The following is a 12,455-nucleotide window of genomic DNA, read 5'->3' on the forward strand; positions in this document are numbered from 1 at the left end:
TTTTATTGTTAATTACATATGTATATTAAATTAATTATAGTTGTATAAAAGGAACGTAAAATTTATATTTAATAACAAAAGATAACGAACGTAATAAGAAGGATTTATGTGTTTTAGGTATTTAGGGATTTATTTTCGTATTATTTATTTAAATTAATTAATTTAATATGTAGGTGGTTAGAAATATAACTTTGAAATTAAATAATGGTCGAATTACGTCGTATTTTTAATTTAATCTTAGTGTTTTCGTTTTGTACGATAAATAATTTAATTGATTTGAATATTTTATTTATGAAATATCGCTGTTTTATTTCTTTTTAAAGTAATAATTAATTAATTACTACTGGCCAGTTACAATTTTTTTTTATTTAACTTTTTTTTTTAAAGACCGACACCTTGGCACTTTTAAAATCGAATACAGAATACTTATTACAAAAAATACAATTGATATTTTATGAAACAAATTATTAAAAAAATAATTAATTATGTTGGTAATTATGAGGAAATGAAAAATATTGTACGTTCGATCAATTTAACCTTCATTAATGCGTGGGCAGTGTTGCCAACTTGAAAAAAAGTTACCTATTATATTATGCCCACACAGTTCATTGTCAAGAGATCGTGTCACGTGTAGCGTTAGGTACCTACAGTCTACGATTTGTTACAAAGATAATATTAACCTACTTCAAAAAAGAAAGAACTTTATTCAAATATTATGTACGTGACAGTTAAATGGGAGTCAAGTGGGCTCAATTACCTTTTGGATTCTGAGACTAGTCTATATAAAACATATCGTCATCTCATTATCTTTGACTAGGTGATTAAATCTAAGCCTATGTGTTCTTCCAGACTAGCTAGATCTATTTAGCCGTTCTGAACATACCTTCTAACAAACATCCATCCATCCATATCTTTATAATATTAGTAAGATTTATAAAATTTCTTAAGATAGGTAATTTGTTGCAGGAAACATATTAGAGAAGAGATTTTCAATTTTCAAGTGGCCACCCCATTGTTCACCTAACACATTAAATTCAATCAGTTGTATTTTCACAATACGGGGGTGGGGGTTGGGGGTTGTGTTTCGTATTTAGTTCCCACTAGCCTTTCAATGGAATTGCTTTTCCTCATAGAGCAACGTTTTGTGTTCGCAATTTGACGTATTACTTTCTAACCTTCGATTCTTTCTATTTTCTTAAAGAATACCTCCGTCGTGTGACCTATTTGTTGGAGTAATGTTTCGTAACTGCGAGTTTTCATTGCCAAAACACAGATATATAAACATATCACTGCAAATTTTCTGTGTAAAGAGAGACAATAATTTCAAATTTAGAATAACATAGCTGTCGCCCGCGACTCCGTCCACGCCTCATTAAAAAAAAGTCTATGGTAAAATTCAGCGAGATCTGTTGAGCCGTCTCGGATTTATAATATTAGTAAGTTTACTTTGAATTCCAAAATTAAAATTTCGAAGCAATATTTTTTATTAAACAAAAGAATAACGAATAATTTTATACACTATAATATAAACATACCTTTGGTATTGTAATAGATCGCTAAGTTCGTATTAATCCGTAGTTTCGGTAAAATTGACAGCTCTATTTTACTAATCTACTCTTACTTTATAGAATTTGTAGTCTATCTCTCGTATAAACACGATTTAGAAACTTTATTAGGCAACACGATACAACTTGGTCGGGATTACGTGTGGCCCACTCCGCTATGTGATTGTTCAAATAGTTATTAGTGCAAATCTACGATAAGGCTGCGTCTTTATTGATAAGCGTCGCGGATAAACATAAATTAATTTTAAAATCGAACTATTTATAGGTATAGGGAAATAGGACAATTCTTTGTAATAGCCTTTCAGTGGTATTATTTTTTATTTTTTCCCAATGACTTATGCGAGTCGCAGTAATCGTCATACACTTGACTTACAAAATTTAAGCTATTCTTCTGATACTGATGCTAACACATACCAAAATAAACATCTTCTAGTGCCTCTTCAGTCTTGAAGGTTGGCCGCTTGGAATATTTGGTTCTGTCAAGTGCAAGGCGAAACATTTCCTCCGCTGAACTAATCCCCGTCCACTCGCTCCCCAAAATGAACATAGTAAAGTATTAGTAGACATATTTTAGTGTAGTTTTATACCAATTTACTAAATGATTGTTGGAATATAAGAATTATGAATATAATAATAGAAACCGCTCTGCTCGTCACAGCGTCCGCTACCTGTGCGTTGCCGGATTTGCTGTTCAGATTTCAGTTGGCATTTGATATCGATTTGATTAATGACTTTGACAAATAACAGACCACACTTCCTAGTTCGAATATCTTCAAGACAGCGAGTCTGTTAATTTGTTTAAGAATTCCATTAATATAAACATTACAGTTTCAATAGACGTATGTGAAGTTAGAAATTCTTGTCTAATCGGAGCATTTCCATCAATGTAAAGATCTATGTCATCAAACTTTGTAACTAAAAGTCAGGACAGAATCTTATACTCTTCTATGCCTATTTATCGAACGCCATATCTTAATTCACCCCCTCATATTTATACTAATCAAGCTTAAGTCAAGCTTAGTTCAAGCACTTGACTTGCAATCTGCAGGTCCAGGTTTCGAATCCCGACATGTACCAATGTGTTTTTTATGTCCGATTTACATATATACATTTATCCGACGTTCTTACGATGAAGGAAAACATCGTGATATTGCACATATCTGAGAAGAAATTTAAAAGATATGTGTGAAGTTAACCCGCATTTGGTCAGCGTGGACTATGGTCTTATCACCCTTAAGTTAGGGTAGGCTCCAGCCTCTCGGTGGGGACGTATAGCTGATGAACCTTAATATTTAAATCGTTCACTATCGAACTCAGAGTCATCATGGGAGTATCATATCGATTTATATTGCCTAAGTCTCTAGTACGTTAGTTAGATTCTTCTCATAGTAAACATTAGTCGTATTTAGGACACATTTTATAGCTACAATATCCCAGATAGTCCAACACATGTTTCAAATATGAGAACAATGAGGACATTGCCCCCATACAAAGACAATTGCCATGACTAACCGCTTTAATATCTATTGCATTATTTACAAACTACCGTACCCTACAAAGTTCAGAAACAAACATAACTTTACTATCGCTCAAACTATATTATCAACTATTTTCTCATAGTAAATAACATAATAGATATTAAGCGAACCGCAAATATAATATTGTTAGAAATTCCTACCTGGTTTTAAACGTATTATCACCATACAATAGTAATTCCTGTGATCCCTGTTTTTGTCTAATAAAGCCTTTAAGCACTCTTAAATGAAAAAGGGATATCTCTTATCTCTTTCACACATACCTGATTCCTCATATAAAATACTTCGAATTTTTTTTATTAAAATGATTGCTGTTGCTTAAATTTAAGTAATAATCGATATAAAAATGCGAAGATAAAAGTCTTATATTTAAAACGACACCGTTTTCTTTATGATTTCAGGAATCTTTATTACTTTGTGTAAGAACGGGTTAGTTACGTAAAGCAAACATAGCTTTCTGATACGTTTAATTGTTACTATACGGATATCGATTTCACAATTTAAGAACTCAATTAAAACTTACGTTAATTAACTGCTATTTATAACTTCGTTATAACGTTAAGTTATTTTTGCAATATCGTTATTATGGGTTATCGCGCAATTGTTGCGCGATTGCTTAAATAATAAATTTCAGTTTGATACCTTCACGCGTTCATAGGAATGAAAAAGGGTCTTGACAGACGGACGGATAACTAAGTGATTTCTTCTTTTGAGGTACGGAACCCTAAAAAGACATTTATCAAACTAAAAAAAATTCTGGATTTAGTTAACTAGTTAATTATAAGTCACAAAAATCTGGTCTTTACTAATATTATAAATGCGAAAATAACTTAAATATGTTAAGAAATGTTTGAATGGGAATATGAGAGGTTTACATAAATGTTTTGTAAGTTTGCTTAAAATAATTAACCTAGCATTTGAAGCAGACGAAGTCACGGCATCAGCTAGTACTCAATAAATTAGAAGTGTAAGATTTATTAACCTTGCGTTTCCGAGTTCAAAATCTCCGTTTAAAACATTGTTATCTCTATCATCAAAGTTAATGATGGGGATGACAATATATTTTAAACGGAGAGTGTGTCAGAAACCCACAGTAAGACTAGTAAGACCGAATCCAGAAAAATAAATTAGTTAATAAACTTAGGGCGTTTGTAAACGAAAATTACATTTAATAACATTTACCGACGTTGACAGCCCTATTCTATTATTTCTACGATGAGTCATTTTTAATCCCTTACCGTTGTATAACTTTGTATTCTAATTTGGTACTTAAGTATCTGTATTTAAGGTCGGAAGTGAATTGTTCTGTATGATTCCAATGACATCGGAAAAGAAGATGAATTCTTTCGCCTTTGTCCTTCATTACTCATCGCTGGTATGCCACGGAGAGGCGTCTCGCGATTAATCAAATTAATTACGTTCATTTCCTTGAGTATAGGGTTGCCAACGGTCACGCTTTTTATGACCTCTGACAGCCCTGGCATTCTGTGTAACGAGATCTCATATAGATAGTCTTATTTATACTTTTACGTTAGTAAAAACAAGTACAAAAACAGTAATTATTATGTAACCGAATTATCTATATTTAAAAAAAATTATGTCACGATGTATGATTCGCAATAAACTCCGGAACTACTGAACTAATTCTTACCAAATTTTGTAAGCATCTGTCATTTGGTACAACTTACGAGATAGGGTTTATTAGATGTTTATTATACGACTTTAGTTTCTATTTATAGGTTAGGTCTACTAATTAAGTACTTTTAAATGCGCGCAGACAGCCACGGGCGATAGCTAGTACTAATAAAAAAAGTTTTATTAGTTTTTTAATTTTTTTAATTATCAAGTGGGCAGTTTGTTTTTGATGAAGTTTTCGATTTTGGATTGAATGCTGGATAAGTTATAGTTAAGTAAACAGAATACTGCATTTTTCATAACTTATTGGATGCATATTGTTAGCCCTACGTATACCCAGAAGTGCTGACTCATTGTCGAATGTTTCCCAGAATTGATGCGTAAGAAAGTGCAATGACCGTAAAAGCGCAGCTGTGATAAAATTGTTTACCGGCTCTTTAGTTTTATGGACGCTTTATTGTTTTTCTCTGAACCACAAAATGAATACAAAAAGGTTGAATAGATTATGATTTTTAAACATATTATTTAATAATATTGTAGAATCCTCAAAAAGTCCAAAAAATGATGTTTCCGTCCCCTGTACTTTCTATTGAGACTCTAAACCAAATGGTTTTTCCCTGCGTAGGCTGACTTTAATCAATAATTCGTATATTAACCCTTATGTTCATTTTGTATAGTAGTATTTTTTTGTATACATACAACTTTATAAAAATATACGATGACTATAAAAACAATTTTTAACCGTTTTTTTTTAACTTTGTTTTTTGCTTTTCTTCAATAAATAAATCTTGCTACAATAAGGGTTAATAAGACTTTGAAGTGGAAGCTAATAAAATATAAAAGAATCTTACAAAGGTTTCCATGTCAAATACTTCGTACCTTCTTATTAAGTATACTTAACGTGGGTTTCCGAGACCAAACTTTGACAAAACAGAAATAACGATATATTTTAAACGGAGATTTAGGTTTTAGAAACTAAAGGTAGGTCAAAGTTTGTGCATTTCCATTGACATTTGAGATATTGAAATTTTTTCTACTATTATTTTCAAACTAGTAACATTGAGTATGAAGATTTATGAAGCATTTTAGGCATTTTGTCGATACGTTTAACAGAATCACTTATTTAAATGGCCTTGCTATTGAATATTTTTGCATTAAGTTTATTTTAATCTGTGGTTTAAAGGTAGAACGTTTAAAGTTCTTTTTGTCAATTCAAATTATATTTAGCATTGTACAGTTTTTTAATAGTTTTTATTGGTATCGTATTATATTTAAACAGTACGTAAGATTGTTTAGCGTTACGTTTGAAAATAGAACATTAAAAAAAAACTTTTTGAAGGCAAAGACAAGTTGTAAAGGTCCAAATGTTTCGCAAATATGTAGAAGAGATATTTAGCATTTTATATTGCTATCTCTTTTTGTTATAAAAAAATTAGTGAGATGACTACATTTTTAAACAGGTGGTTGTGAAAACAAATTCTATTAAAAAAAAATTCTCACATAAAACCTGATCTATTTGCATCTTTCATAGAAAAGGACAATCTTAAACTATTTAAATTTAACATAAATTAATCCTAGAAAAAAAGTACGTTAAATTTACCCGTATCTATGCATCGTTGACAACATTAACCAATTATAAAAGACCCCTTGTCCCCTTTATTCTTTGTACTCAATCTCACGGTCAGGTGTCTTGTAACAATGGTTGCCCTATCCCCTACCACGGTCCCTACGGAATTCAAATCTTAGGATATTTCAGTTGACATAACGGTCTTTGTTTACTATGGGAATATATTTTTTTCGACTTTCTTATACTTGATTCTCACAATAAACGGTAATAAAACATATACAAGTTCTCACGTATTCATAAAACAGTGTTATTACTAAATATTATTTATAACATAAATAATATTTTTTTTATTTCATAATAATAATAATAAAATTTATTACTTAATAATTTCTGCATTAATAATTCCATTTGCATATTTATTTGTGATAACTTTATTGAAATGTTCTCTTCTAAAAATAGTCGAACCTGGAGAAGCAAGAGTCCAAGAAACCGTAATATTTTTCACTCTAACGGGTTAGAGAGTTTCTCGCTTACGGAGGTCATCCATTGGAAAGGGACAATGATTCTCGCTTATCCAGGTTCGATTGTATCTGTTTCTACATATGTAACATTCATAATCTTACTAATATTATAAATACAAAAGTTTAGATGGTTGTATGAAGGTATCTCGGGAAGGGCTGAACGGATATAATGAAATTGTGCACAGATACAGAACATTGTCTGGAAGAACACATAGGCTACTAATAATTTTAATTCCGCGCGAACGGAGTATCTGGTGACCGTTGTATTTATATAATTAACAAAAATATTTTACTAACTAAAATAAAGTCTGATTTTTTTTTAGAAAGTTTCGGACACCCTTTGTCTCTCCTTGTAACAATGGCTTATCTATCTAATGTTAAACAATGTTAGTCGATGCGTATATCTTTGATAGGGCTGTTACTCTTATAGAATGGAAGACTTTGAGGTATCTTTGTAGGCAAATGTCTTTACAACTCCTCGTTATAATATAACGCCTTATTAACCTGTTACAAGATTTGCGTTGAATTTTCTTTTGATATTTTGATAAGTGCTTCAATTTCTTCTTAACTGATTTAAAAAAGGAGATTTTATTTTCTTTTTAATTTTCGAACACCCTGTTTATGAGATCCGCTTTTAACGAAAATTATAAAAGTTTATTTTTTTATAATAATAATAATTAAGCCATTTATTTCCGTACAGATAAATAACATGGTAGAAATAAAATGTACAATGTAACTTCTTTTTTTTAACTATCTGTAGTAACCCCTGTTCGGGTAAAGGCCTCCAAAATGCCCAATTTTCTCTATCTTGAGCCCCGTACGTATATATCTATATTTTTTTTATATCCGATACAAAAAGCCTTTATTTCCATGTCTATTTTACAGTTAACAATAAAATTACCAAACAACCCCAAAGCTTGTATCCCGCACCCAATAAAGCCGGTCGTTTTTATTAATAAATAACGAAGTTCACCGCAAAAGCCAAGCTTTCGTGTTTAGGCGTTGTAAAATTAACTCCACGTACCGCCACGATGGCGCTAACGGCTCGAGCCTATATTACATCTATACTACTATACTAATATTATAAAAGAGGAAAGATTGTCTGTTTGTTTGCATTAAATAGGCCCCGAAACTACTGAACCGATTTGAAAAATTCTTTTACTGTTGTCAAGCTAAACTATCCCCAGGTGACATAGGGTGTCTATTACTACATTTTTTTTTATTCTGGGCTGACTAAGATCTGTACAACTGCCAATCTGCTATAAAAGATTGAGTAATTATATTATATACCAAATTAAGCTTAGTGGAAAGCCTAAAATTTGATAATCTATGAGGAAAAAAATCGAAAGATTCAATGGTTGCTCTGCTAACTCCTTTTTGTACACTGTGGAGTTATAACTTTAAGAAAAAAATACCACAAGTCAAAATAAGTCCGTTAAAACAATAAGAAACCCTTCAAAAAAAGATTTTTAAGTCTCCTAATAATTATGAATTTAAACTACAAAATAAATTTAACAATCAAGTAGAAGAAAACATCGTCCACAAGTTCTAGTATTAAAATTTACTTGATATTTCTTCCCGTCTTCAATATCTAGGGAATTTTATTGCTGTTTCCCGACGACCAGTGAACCATTTCTGTTGTTATATTGTTTGACTTCATTTCAAGTCTTTATTAAGTATATTTTATATTTTTTTAATGTTTTATGCACACCGTATCGGTCGTTGTAAAAAGAAGAATTGAATCTAACACAATTGTGGTTGTTATTTTTATTTCAATTGAAACAATTGTGAATAACAACAGTTTATCTTATATATGAAATTCTCGTGTCACAATTTTCGTTCCCATACTCCTCCGAAACGGCTTGACCGATTCTCATGAAATTTTGTGAGCATATTGAGTAGGTCTGTGAATCCGCCAACATCTATTTTTAATCCCGCGCGCACGGAGTTGCGGGCGACAGCTAGTATTTTTATAAGTTTTTGACGTATGTTTAAAACTAGGTTACGTCCGCACAGAATTAAAAAAAAATAATTAGTAGTCTATGTGTTCCAGACTATGTTCTACGTCAATTTCAGTGGGATTCGTCCAGCCGTTCTCAAGATGACTTCAATGAAACATGCATCCATCCATCCAAACATTCGTATTTATAATATTAGTATGATTCAACTTTTTAAATTACTATTCAAGTGACATCTAGTGATATAAAAAGAGTTTCTTTATTTTTTAGTTCGGTAAGCGCTCCATAGATGTCACTGGTAACCACTTAAAAAGAAAAATAATTTTTTGCTTTTAAAATCTTGTAAAATTATAGTACATATTTTCGTAAATTTTTTTATATTCCTTTAGTTTGGCTTGATTGCTATAGACTTAATTATATTTGTTTTGAAAACAGAATTAAAAGCTTGTACTAACCATTTTTTAGAATAGAATTCTGAAGAAATACAATTATAGTCTTTAAGTTGTTCCAAATTAAAGGACCTTAGTTGTCACAATTGCGTATCTTCCATTAGGCGAGAAGTAATTTATTAAAGTAAACCAAGACGAAATTTAGATAACGAATGTAATCAGAAAACTGGAAGTCGTCTGATTGTCATCAACGTGGCCACGCTGAATGAAACTTTATGTTCGTTTACCGCGGGTTTCCACTGCCGAAATACATGTAAAAAACATATCGTCATCACTTAACCTCATTGAATAAAAAAATGGGGTCCATCTGCAAGCAAAAAACATTTCGATTAAGAAGAAAAATTTCAAAATTGGAGCATCAGCATCATAATACAGAAGAATTGATAACCTCCTTCTTTTTAAAGTCGGTTAAAACAGAGATTAAAGTATGTAAAGTGACCTACGTGGAAACTTTTCTATCACACACGTAACTCCTAAGAAAATCGTGACAAAAATACGTTTTTCATTAAATTTTTACAGATAAAAAATCTTAATGTAATACGAATTTATAACAGAAAATGCTGCTTGTCAGAGAAAATGGGTTTTTAAGTTGCTGTATATATCTAGTTATTAATTTTATACAAACCCAGAGCTCAAATCCTCCGTGCTGTGGAACTGTCTCACGTACTAGATTCCAGATAAAACATGGCGGAGTATTTAAATCATACCACGTAGCGTCGTGACTTCCGAACACCGTCCAAATTATTTGACCCCCGACGACGTCCTCTCTCATATTTTAATGTACTCGAAAATAACTTTCCCGGTAAAGCGACAGCTCAAGTTAATATGGTTAATATCGCTGGAACGTTTACTGAGTTTATTAATTACTTTTTTAAGTTGAAAAGGAAAAGGGGTGAGTTTTAAGTAGGTTCGTAGCGAGCTGTTCATTTACAAATTTGATACGTAATACTCTTTTCAACGATTACGTAACTGGCCATTAACAGAAATACAGTCTTATATTCTTTTTAAAATTTATTTATGAAGAAGTTTATGTAAGTTGCCAGTACGTTTTGTATTTTTTTTATTTGTTATTTTGTACTTTGAGATTAAAAGCTTATAAACTAAAGACGTAATTATACATACATACCAAATCTCCACTAACGCCAGGTGGGATCAATATTTTGGCAATTTGCATACATACATATTCATAAAAACACGGTATAAAAATTTAAATATTAATATACTGCAAAAAAAAAGTTTTAATGAACTATTATACATCTAATTTAAAAAGCTTTTATTATATTACTTCTACAAATCACAAAGTCACCTTTGTTTCACCTGCATATATTTTTATAGAACACGAAATTGCGAAATGTGAAGGTAAAATAGGTTTCCTTTGCGATATGAAATAAAAATCCAGCCAGTAATTGCCATAACAATGTTGCTAGTGGCACGAAAATTAACTCTGCCTCGTTTTACACGAGAAACATGCAACAACAAAAAAATAAAACACGAAACAGCAAAAGTTTAGATTGCCAGCATTCTAAATTTACCTGAAACGAAAACTATTAACTTCGTACAAATATAACTTCGTTAATTGAATAACATCCAAACTTATCCATAAACAATGAAATAATAACAAATATCTGACATAACCTAAAAAAAACTGAAGTTTATTTTTTCAAGTAGACATAGAGTAGACTTTTTACACAAGCGAGAAACAACTCTTTTTTGTTTCTTAAAAAAAATGTTCCATAGGTGTTTCGTGGAAATTTACGATTACAATATCAAGTTGTTTGTCTTCTTACTAATACTCGTATTATAAATGCGAATGTTTGGCTAGATAGATATTTGTAGGTATAATATATCCAGAACGACTGCATTGATGTTGCTGAAATTAAGCAAAGATGTAGAACATATCCTGGAAGAACGCATAGGCTACTATTTCTTTTTTATTCCGCGCGGACAGAGTCACGGGCGACAGCTAGTCTTAAACATGTAGTAACAAGTACTTATAATGCAAAGTTTGCAAATTATAATATTAGGAATCACGGAACCGTTCCCCTTTTAAAGTAATAATTTATCGAGTTAGGCGGTTTTCTACGCCATTACTCCCAACTCGATTCAACCGAGCGAATATCGATTATATTTAGTTATCACTAACCACAGAATCGATTTTATGACATATTGTCGACCACGTTAGGGTAAATTTTCTAGAAAAATTGGGTTTATTTTTTATTATCAATGATTCGTTACTCTACTAGTTGTGTTACCGTTACGTTCAAAACGGAATTGTAACTAGCTTAAGGCGATGCTTACTCAAAATTATATCAAATGTCAGCAAGATTTATTAAACTCGAAATTGTCTGGCGCTTAACAGTGGTAGAGCCCGCTTTAACATCTTCGCACGAATTGGCCCGACTCGCCCGGTGAAATACCACGACCACACAGAAGACAGGCGTGAAGTGGAAGCAATTCCGCGTTTCGTCTGTCGCGTGCGTCTCGGAGGCCTAATTTAGTCCTCTTTCTCTTCCCACTCTTTTTCTTATAAGGAAAGGACGGGAAGTGGAAGTGGACTTTCTGGATGAGTGGATGCATGGAAAGGGAAAATATTTTCTTTCATCCTCTCCTCCGTCGATTAATGGTATGGAACGCATATGCAATTGCGTATGTCTCTGGGCAACGGTCACTCCTCTATTTCAGCGATTTCAGGTGGCCGCTTGCTCGTTTACCACCTTATGAAAAAAAAGAATACCTAAATGTTTAACCTTTAACTTTATAACTTAAAAACCCAACTTAACATATGTATAAATATGTTAAATCATACATGCCCGGTCACGCCGTGATATTATTAAGCTATAAATAGTGGAACGGTAATACACTACACAGGGTGTGCCTAAAAATATCATTGTTGATTTGGCAACAAGTGTGCCCCCAATTGTTTACCCGTGCCGCCAGGGGGCGCGCCTTATTTGTTATTGGGGGACTAGAACTAGTGATGTAATCTGTTGTTTTTGTGAACTCTACTATCGTAGTATCTTACTTCTTACTAATATAAATGCGAATGTTTGCATGGATGTGTGTTAGAAAATATCTGCATAACGGCTCTACGTATCTTGAGGAAATTTGGCATAGATTTAGAACATAATTTTTTTTATAAGAGAAGGGGGCAAAAAAGCAGTGGGTACACCGAGGTGTTCATCGACGCCCATGGACATCAATACCAGAGGAACCGCAGATGCGTTG

The 12,455-nt window shown here is 32.1% G+C and overlaps 1 protein-coding gene across 3 annotated transcripts in view; it reads left to right on the forward strand.

Moving 5' to 3' along the window:
• The window catches only part of brat (tripartite motif-containing protein brain tumor), a 128,394-nt gene that overhangs the window by 81,789 nt on the left and 34,150 nt on the right, over positions 1-12,455 (forward strand). The window lies entirely within an intron of this gene.

This window comes from Papilio xuthus, unplaced genomic scaffold, assembly GCF_000836235.2.
Source record: "Papilio xuthus unplaced genomic scaffold, Pxut_1.1 DF826949.1, whole genome shotgun sequence".
NCBI classification, from domain to species: Eukaryota; Metazoa; Arthropoda; class Insecta; order Lepidoptera; family Papilionidae; genus Papilio; species Papilio xuthus.